Here is a 10,604-nt window from a genome sequence, read left to right on the forward strand (position 1 = left end):
CAGCCCCTCAGCACTAGTTGGTTATTCAACAAATCTTAGTCAAATTAGGGGGGGAAAGATGGAAATACAGAGAATAAGAAATGAGGATTTTTGGGAGGCTGATGGAGGGGAGAGTGTCTGATGCATCAGCAAGAGAATGAGACCAGGAATGCACAGGTTTTGTGGACCTGGGAGGGAGCTGAGATTGTTTGTGTCAGGAGAGGGAGGTGTGAACATGATTAAAATGCTGGAGCTTCACAAAGGACAAGGGAGGAGTTGCTGAGCAGGGATATTTTTGTAGCCTCCAATCTGGGCTGCTGTGGGCTCAGCAAACTGGTGGTGGATTGAGCTGTGGTCATGAAAGGAGTCCCTCCTGCAGGACAGGCCACTTGCTTTGGTGCCTTCTGCTCCTGAGACCCCACCAGTCCCTCATTCCAGGCACTCCCTTGACATTCCAGAGTTTGGTCTGTGGCTGCCTGGGCTGCTGGAAGCCAGCAGACTGATAAGGCCCCACAATTAAACCCTGTGGGATTCTCCTCCTCAGGGATGCATCCCTGCACGCAGGAGTTGGTTCTCATTCCTCTGCACACGCATCCTCGCTGCTGAGAATTGTCATTTGAGAGCAGGCAAAGCACACAGAGCCTTGAGGTCAGGGCTGGGTGGAGAGAACAAGTTTCCCCTTTCTGTTTGGGGTCAGGGTTCGTGAGAAAGGGTCTGTGGTGTTGTCATGGGTCTGGCAAGCCAAAGAACTCTACCCTTGTGCTTCAGCTCAGGGTTTTTTCCAGCCACGCTGCAAAGCTGTGTAAATCAGCTGCTCATCATCATGTGTTGGAGTTGAAGGGCTTCCTCAGCATCAAAGTTTCTCCTCTGGCTGTTTGTCTGAATCTCTTCAGGAATTATCCCTCTGCTCTGATCCCATCCCGGTGAGCCCGTCCAAACACAGCCCCACTGCCATTCCTCGTGTGCTCTCTCCTCCCCACACTGGCCATTTGCTCATGAAATTTAGAGCAGATGAAGATGTGAGTGAAAAGCCAAGGTGGTGAGAAAAAATTTCCTTGAAAATGAGGAGAAGTGGTTTTCGTTTTATTCCTTAGCTGGTGCATGTGGGTGAAGCAAATTGCCTCCTCTGAGTATTTGGATGGATTCAGTTCTTCTCAGGTTTGTCCAGGAGTGCCTTCTCTCACTGGGAGCACTCTCTTGGGATTTTTTAGGAGTCCTCCATTTCTGCCTCGAATAAATGATGTGCATAAGGCAGCAGCAGTCACACAAAACCATTTGGGACAGAAAAACCCAGACTTAACAGCTGCATTGCTAAGCTTCTGCATGCAGTCTTAGTGAGTCACTTTGCCTGTTTCCTCCTTTGGGAGACAGATATTCCCTACCTGGGATGCTGAGAAGGTTATTAGTTAATGTACTAATTAACCAAATGTGCTTTGAACAATAGAATTGCTCGAGGCAGTGGATCTCATGCAGGTCTAAGTCTAACACTGGCTTTAACAAGATTGGGCTCCCAGTTCTTATCAGCTGGGACACCTTGCCCCTGGCCAGGGAGAGAAGAATTGAACTCCTATACATTATTCATGCTGTTGGCACTCCTGAAGCACAAAGGCTGAGTCCATCCAAGCTCCCATCAGGGATGAAGATGGAGCTGCCTCATCACACACGGAGCTCTGGGGCTCCAGAAAAACCCCAAGCCAGGCTTTTGACAACATTACTGACCTCTTTAGTACATGCCCAGCAGTCTGTGAGCCACATCCCACCCTGCTCTGGAGCTCTGCTCACACCCAGGGCAGCTTCTCCTCTCTCTTCCAGAAGCTGGGTGGTGGCACAGAACTCTCTGAAGTGAGAGATGCCTTCTCTGTCCATCTCACTGGGACCCATCCCAGGCTGGATTTAGAGCTGCAGCTGCCACAGATCCTGCAATCCAAACCAGTTGAGGCTTTGGCCAGTCCTGAGCTCATCCCCAAGCCATTTTGTGCAGCTTCAGGCACCTCACGTGTCTGTTGAGGCAACTGAACAGGGAAGTCAAAGCCCATAGTGGAGATTTGAACCCACTGAAAGGTTCCAATAGAGATGTAACCACTGGAGCTGGTGAAGGTTGTTTGCCTTGAACTCATGTTTGGGATGAAGACAACAATCCTGCACTGCCTCAGGGTGCCAAAGTTACCCCTTAAAAGTGACACTGTCCCCAGGCCTGGGGGCACTGGAAGAACAGAATTGTGACAATTTAGATTACTGAGTTTGATTCCCAAATGTGAAACTAAATTCTCCTTCCACACCAACCCTGCAGGTTTAGCTGGTTCCTCCCCAGCTGGAACAGAAAACACCAGGCAATGTCACAGCTATTCCTTCTGTGTCACATTCACACAATGCAAAGACCAAATGGAAAGAAGCTGAAAATCATAATTAGGCAAGCAAGGCTGAAAAATTCATCCCTCTTTAGTCTAAGTCTGAGGCAGGTATTGTCTGAGACTCTGGAGAGCTGAGTTTTCAGAGCTGCATTTTCAGAACTGAACTGCTTCTGAAAGCAGGGCCCCTAAAATAAGCAAGATTAGCAAATGTTCCCACCTCCAGCAGTTCTGACGATGACACCAACAGACAGATTTTCATCACCCTTTTGGCTGAGCCCTTCTGGAACTGTGGACATATTTTCTACAGGCAGAATCCTTTCTAAAACCCCCCCTTTGCAACATAGAAACTGTACAGATTCCAAACTGCAGCCAAGTTTGACCACAGATCTAGCTCTCAGCCCTCTCTGTAGATGCAAAAATGCTTTGGAGAAGCAATATCAATATGGCTTTGCTAATTGATGGTCTTGTGCTGGCTTTGACCCATCAGTTATTGACCACCCTCAACTGTAATTTCCTAAACCCATTTTTTTCTGCTTGTTTATCTTCCCCAGCCTTGTTTGCACACAGCCACCACCCAAAAACCCCCTGGCAAACCCAGGGATTGGGGTTTGTCTCTCCTATTTCAGTAGCAGCAGAGCACAGAACAATGTAGGGCTGATACAAACAAGCACTGCTGTTTTCTTTTGCTTTTCATTTATTCCTTATGGTAAATCAGTGCATTCCAAACCAAACAGAAATCAGAAGATTTAGGAGCTAAGGAGCAGCCCAGGGGCTGAGGACAGGTTGCATTTAGAAATGAAGCAACAAGTAGCCCTTGAAAGCAAATGAAATGTTTAACCTGTGCTGCATTCCTGAGATTGTTCCTGGCTGTAATGACACTTTGGCAGGAGCTCAGGTGCCTGAACACCACACATGGGGGAGGACTGGGCTGTGCATGTGAACTGCCCTGGGCAGGGACAACTTTCACCTTCACGGGGACAGCATTTGGTGTGACAGATCCCCAGGACACTCCAGCCACCACCAGTAAGGGCCATTTCAGTGGAGGTTGACACTGTTTGGATATGCAGGACTGGGAATTGTAACCCTGAGTTTTGTCCCAACTCTGTCACCAAGATGGACCTTTCAGAAGACCCTAAAGGACCATGCAAACTCCAGCCACTGCCCTACAAAGAAAACCCCATTGATCCACACACCAGCTCCTCTTTTGATTTCACTTCAGCCAGGGCATTACCTGACATTTGTACCCACTGCAGGGCTGTCGTGTTTTTTTGCATAGTTGGACAAAATTGCCAAGGAAAAGAAGCTGAAATGAGCCCTGAGGATCCTGCACAGCACCCATCAACTTTCCCAGTGTTCTCACAGAGCAGATTGAGAGCTCAATCCCTCTCCTGACCATGAGGGGCCCTGTGTGTCCTGTGCTCAGCATCCCATGGGATGAACGAGGCTTTGAAGCCAAGGCAGCCAAACATAATCCACCTTTACCTGCGTGTGGCAGAGCTGAGCTGGGCTGAGCAGGCGGAGTGTGGAAAGCTGAGCTTATCTGTGTGTCACAGGGATCCCTTTGAACTGCTCCAGGCCCCTGGGAGCAGCCACCCTCCATCCTGCCACAGCAGTGGCCTTTCCTGGATGCCAGGCTCCATCCAAACGAGACACCCAAGGCCAAGGGAGGCTGGCACAAAGGTGAGCTGGCAGGAATTCCTGCACTGGAGGCCCTGCTGCCTCCCAAAAAATCAACCTCTGACACCGCCTGCTCCAGAGGGTTGCCCTGCCAGGCTCGAAAATGCCCCATGGTGAACAATAAAGGACAAGGGGAGGAAGAAAAGGGCTGGGTGGTGCAGTTTGGGATTGTGCTGTGTTGGCTGCAGCTCCTCCAGGGCTGCCCCAGCCCAGCAGGGAGAGGAGCAGGCACTGCCCGGGCTCAGAGTGAGTGAGCCCTGTTCCCATCCTGCCTGAGTGGCTGTGGCAGAGAGGGATGGAAACAGTGCCTGAGAGAGGCACCTGCCTGCAGTGGGGCAGAGAGGGATGGAAACAGTGCCTGAGAGAGGCACTGCCTGCAGTGGGACAAACAGGGAGGGAAACAGTGCCTGAGAGAGGCACTGCCTGCAGTGGGACAAACAGGGAGGGAAACAGTGCCTGAGAGAGACATCTGCCTGCAGTGAAAATGAACAGAGGGCTCTGGGGCTCTCTGGGGCTCTTACAGGGATGGACACAGTGCCCCAGAGAGACATCTCCCTGCAGTGGGGCTGTGACAGACAGGGATGAACACAGTGCCTAAGAGACATCTCCCTGCAGTGGGGCAGACAGGGATGGACACAGTGCCCCAGAGGCACTGCCTGCAGTGGGGCTGTGACATACAGGGATGGACACAGTGCCCCAGAGGCACTGCCTGCAGTGGAGCCATGGCAGGGATGGACACAGTGCCCCAGAGGCACTGCCTGCAGTGGGCCGTGCATGGCTGATGCACAAGGATGAACAGATGGGTTGATTACACGGGGAGAAATGGACACTAATCGTATCCAGATTCACCAGCTGCAGGATTTCCTCCTGAGCCCTCAAGCACAGGAAGCCCATACCTGCCTGGTTATCCTGTCCGTGCTCATTAGTCCCTCCCCCGCTAATCCCCCGGGCAGGGAGGGCCGGGACTGCAAAGCTGAGATGCACAAGGGAGCTCCTGCCGTGCTGAGGCACTGGAGCAGCCCCGGGGCAGGGCAGATCCTGCACAGCCCGGCTCCACCAGCTCAGCCCGGGGAGTTTGGTGCCAGGCTCTTCTCTTGCTGCTGCCCCTCTGAAGAGCCAGGAAGGTTTCAGGGTCAGCAAGGTCAACAGCAAAGGCTGTGGGGTTTGACACATCACTCGCTGTGTGTCTCCTCATCTCTGCTGAGAGGCAGCTGCCCCTAGGGTGGGGTTTGGTGTGTGGCTGTTTGGGACAGGGAGAGAAGGAAGTTTTGTGGATTTAAAGCAGCAGAAGCAATTCCCCACCACTGGCCAAACTGAGTTGGGAGGTGATGTTGGAAACCTCATCTGTATTATATCTGGACACTGAAACATGCTAAATGGATGGGTTTCATCACCTGCTTGGATTTTGGGCAGTGCCACCTTGGAGGAAGGAGCAAAGCCCTCCTTTTATCCATCTCCCTCTGTGTTCATCCCAGCTCTCTTCAGAGGCAGCTCCCAACACACAGCAGCTGTGGGGATGGTCCCAACATCCTCCCTGTGGGCTGCTCAGCTCCAGGGGTGTTAGCCCAACCTTCCTCCCACAAACTGGAGCTCTGGGAGCAGATGTGCAGATATGCAGACACTAAAGCTATCAATCACACTGGCATCAGCAGCTGCCCTGACTTTTGGTGGAGTCTCTGTGAGGAGTTTCCTGTTCAGAAAACTCTATAACCCAACTTGTTGCTCTGAGTTGGGATTTTGGGAGCTTCTCTCCTTGCACGCCCAGGGTACCTCCACTACCAGCCTGAGCTCACCTTTCTGTTGTCAAAATTGATTAAATTAATGCTCCCATGTTTGGGCCTGCTCCCCATCCAGATTCACTCTGGCTCGTGTGCCAGGCTGCCATGTGCTGCCCCACAACCTCCCTTCCCCTCATCAGAGCTGATGCCCAATGCCAGGCAAACCCAGACTGAAGGATGGGAGAACCTGAACTCTTGGTGTCAATCCCAGAAGCTCCCAAGCCTGGCAAAGCTGTTCCAGGTCTTCACACCTGGCAGTAAAACATCAGCATGGACCATCCTGTGAGTCCACATGGACCTAATACTGAGATAAAGGTGGCTGTGGCTGCCCTAAAGCTGGGGGGAAGAGGAGGAAGGTGAAAGGAGGAAGAAGCACAGTGTTTGTAGTGGTCTTGCAGATGAGGAGAAACCTCCTGCCCAGCCCTGCAGGAGCCAGGGATGCACGGCCACCTCCCTTGGGCAGCAGGATGGGGATGCTGGCAGCAACCACAGAGGGGAAAAGCCATGCTGGGGGAAAGCCCTGGTGTGGGAATGAGCAGGAGAGGTTCAGTGAAGCCACCCCAGGGTGACATTTGGCTGCCATCACCTCAGCAACACAGCCCCCACTCCTCTGACTGCACAGACCTCACCCCATGCAGTGTTGGTTGTGTGTTTGCTGGGCCATTTCTCTCACATTTCCTGTGGCCAGGACTATCTGGAGAGCAGCCCTAGCATGCCAAAGCCTGTGTGTCTCATGGGCTTTCCAGCTGCAGAGCCAGACAGCACAGCTCAGTGCCCATGAGCAGCCCTACAATAACAAACTGGGCACCTCCTGTGTCCTCCCAGGCCTCACCTTTCACTGCAGCCAGTTCTCACCAAGGTTAAACAGTAGCTATGAGCAACTCCAACATAAAAAACCAGTACCACAGAAAAAAGGTAGAGAGAAATGAGGAGAGGTGGCAGAGAGAGAAAAACACTGCAGGGGGAAAAATAAATGGGATTGATGCTTGGACACCGTGTTCCCCATGGAGCCTGCCAGCATCAGCTCTCCCTTGGATGGGCTTCTGTAAGGATCTCATGAAACTTGTACCCCCAAATCCCTTGGAACAATTAGTGGAAAGGCTGAGGGTGGAGCCCACAGAGGTCAAATTAATCTCATTGCCTTTTACCCCTTCTTTCCCCACCAGAAGTGGTTGCTGGAGTGGTGAAGCTGCTTACATGGATGGTCCAGCATGGGGGAACCTTTCCCCCTCAGGTCTGGCCTGTGAAGACACAGAGCTCAGCATTTTCTGCAGCTGTAAATGAGGAGTTCTCACCAAGACAAATTTTGCTGTGAGTTGTAGGGGATTAAAACAAAAAAAACACACACAAAAAAAAAAAAAAAAAAAAAAAAAAAAAAAAAAAGAGGAAAAAGAAAAAAAGGAAATCACAATTCAAATTCTGCCTTGGCCAAACTTGGTCCTTTTAAGGAAAGGAAATTACCCAGAGCCACCCTCGAGAAACCTGGGGGCCTGATCCTGCTGTGAGGAATGTCTGTGCAAATCCAGAGTGGCTCTGCTGCCTGCTGGGGGTTACAGCAGCTGAACGAGGCTCCAGCCTCAGAGCAGAGCTCCTGGTCTCCTGCCAGGAGATGGAGCAGAGCTCACACCAGAGCAGCCTCAGAGCAAACTGGGGATTCAGAGGCAATAAACAGCAGAAAGATCTGACTCCCCCTTTCAAGAATTCACCCTTTCTGCTGAGCCATGTTCTGGAAGCATGAGCCCTGTTGTGCTGTGAGCTGTGGAATAAAACAGCTGTGTCCCTTGGCTGCATGGCTCTTCCAGGGGTGCCAGATGTTTTGCTTAGGACACGTCAGAAGAGCCTTGAGTTCAGACTTTTTTTCCTCTCAGGCTGCTTGCAGGACCTTCAGTGGGGTTTTGGGGTTTTTTTTTAGTATTTTTTCTCCACCAGATTTTCACAGGAAAGCAATAGGGATTGGGAACAAACTGGGAAAGGTCTGGTTTCACCCCAGCCCCTCTTTGTATAAATAATCTGCAAAGGAAAAGCTGCAATGATGAGTAAAACACTTGTGCTGCCTTTTCACTGGAATTAAGGGTCTGGATGTAACCCACTGTGTCCACATGCTCTGCTGAGGAGACATTTTGGGGGTCAGACCCCACAAATGCCTGGAATCCCCCATAATGTGGGGATTTCAGCTGCCAAACCAGCCGTGGGGTGTTGTGGAAACAGCACAAGCAAGGTCCAGGACAGGACCCCAGCATCCCAACCACCAAACCAGGGTGCATGAGGCCACGGGGTCAGGAGATGTGAAATGCCCAGGACACCATCTCTGGGAGGTGAAGCTGTCACCATCCTGGTGGGTGAGGCAGTTTTGGGAATGTCCCCAGGGCAGGGCTGATACAGCCAGTGCAGGCTGCTGGGTCACAGAGGCACAGAAGGGCCGCAGCATTTGGGTGCTTTGTGGCCACTTTGAAGGTTTTACTGTAGGGCCATGCGTTGCTCACTGAAAAAAAGATTTTTTTTCAGAGAAAGGGGGAGGAGCAGGGAGGAAAAATTTGGTGAAGGAGGAGGGGCGGCTTCCATGGCTCCGAGCGCCTGCGGAGTGCGCGGCAGCCAGGAAGGAGGACCCTGCCCTGCAAACAAGCTGCTTTTGTTGTGTCCCAGCCAGGCCTAAATTAAGTTTGACAGAAAGAGGGCATATTCCCCCACGCTGGGGCAAGCCCTGGGCTCGGGTAGGGCTGGGCCACCCTGCGGAGGGAGCCTCGGCCGTGCCAAACCTCGCCCCGGTGCGAGGCGCGAACCTGCACGAGGCCGGAGGGGCCGCAGGGCCCGGGAACGAACCGAGCCCTCACAGGGCTCCCTCCAGGAGAGGCTGAGAGCACCCTGAGCCTTCACAGAGGCTGGGAACACCCTGAGCCTTCACAGAGGCTGAGAACACCCTGAGCCTTCACAGGGCTTTTTCCAGCAGAGGCTGAGAACATCCTGAGCCTTCACAGAGGCTGGGAACACCCCGAGCCTTCTCAGGGCTTTCTCCAGCAGAGGCTGGGAACATCCCAAGCCTTTGCACGGCTTCCTCCACCCCGAGCCTTCACAGGGCTCCCTCCAGGAGAGGCTGAAAACACCCTGAGCCTTCACAGGGTTCCGTCCAGCAGAGGCTGGGAACACCCGGAGCCTTCACAGCGCTTCCTCCACCCTGGGCCTTCTCAGGGCCTCCTCCAGCAGCAGCCGGCCCAGCCCCGAGGCCGCCGTGGCTCCAGGAAAAGCCGCCTCCATAGTGCCCTGTCCCGCCCTGCTGCCGGGCATCTCCCGGCCCCGCGCCCGCCCGGGCACGCCGTGCCAGCGTGGGGAACCAGCCAGCTTCTAAACAGTTAATGCTGACAAAACCAGGCAGCTTGAGTTCCCTCCTTCCCAGACCGCTCCTGGTGGAACTCACCCCCTTCAAATGAAATAAAATGATCCTCCTGCTCTGACCTCGCCCCGCTGTCCTCCCCGCTGTCCTCCTGTCCTCCCTGTCCGTGCATCCGCTCTTGCCGTGCCCCCACCCAGCGCTGGCGCTGCCGGGAGTGCCCGTGCCCAGCGTCTCCCACCACGTTTGCTCCGGCTGCCATGTTGAATTGCAAATCCGACATGATTCGACACATTCTCCCCCTCGGTGGTGCCCGCTGGGGAACTAAAGAGGCACCCGGGCGACGACGCCCAGCTCCGGGTGGCTCTTGGGGATGTCCCGGGTGCTGGGGCGAGGGCAGGGAGAGAAATCACCCTCCAGTTCTGCTCCAAATGCTGCACGTAGGGACCTGCCTATCTGCTATGCTACACATCCCTCTCTAGGAGACCGATTAAAGTCGGGTGTTTTAGCACCAAGGGTCAGAGGACTCGGCGGGAAGGGATTTTGGGGAGAAGGCAGGTTACAGCAACAACAAAGCAACTGGAGGAACAAAACGTTATTTCAAATCAAAGGCAAAAAAAACCCCAACCGCACGGACCAAAAAAAAAAAAAAAAGGCAACCAAAATTAAGAGTGAGGTTCAATTTCGTACCAAGGCAGCAAGAGAGACGCACCGTGGAAGAGAGTGGTTTTGTTGTTGAGTAGTGGCTGGATTTAGCTCCGCTTATCCGGACAATCATCAGGGAAGGATCCTTTTCCGAGAAAGGCCAGTTTGAGTGAGACAGCTTTTTTTTTTCCCTTCTCTCTGCTCGCTCTCTCCCCTTTCCTTCTCCTCGCAGCTCAATGCCAAGAAATGGGCGGTGCCTGGATGCCAGGCTCCATCCGAACGAGACACCCAAGGCCAAGGGAGGCTGGCACAAAGGCGAGCTGGCAGGAATTCCTGCACTGGGAGCCGCGCGCCTGCGGGACGAGCCCGTCGCCTCCCAAAAAATCAACCTCCGACACCGCCCGCTCCGGAAAGTTGCCCCGTCAGGCTCGAAAACGCCCCATGTGGCTCAAGCACATGGCGAAAAAAAAAGGACAAGGGGAGGGAAAAAACCCCAAGACCCCTCTTTGCATCGACGCAGGTTAAACAAAAGGCCTGGGGAGGTGGATTATTTTTTTTCCGCCCTCCCCATGCTCCTTTTCCCGCCTTCCCATCCCTCTCCTCCCTCCTCTTGTCCTCCATCGTTGTCTCCCTCGCACGCCGCCCCTGCGTCCAGGCAGAAATGAGCCCTTGGCTCCCTCCTTCCTGGTTTTAGCACGACAGGAGGTGGTGGGTCCTTGAATAGGAACACACACACCCAACGCGAGAGGGACTCGATGGGGGCAGAAAAAAAAGAGGACAAAATATATATATGTACATACAAACAACAACCCACCCGCCATGGAGGACGGTTGGGAGCAGTTGTTGCCC

Source organism: Melospiza georgiana, chromosome 23 (genome assembly GCF_028018845.1).
Source record: "Melospiza georgiana isolate bMelGeo1 chromosome 23, bMelGeo1.pri, whole genome shotgun sequence".
NCBI classification, from domain to species: domain Eukaryota; kingdom Metazoa; phylum Chordata; class Aves; order Passeriformes; family Passerellidae; genus Melospiza; species Melospiza georgiana.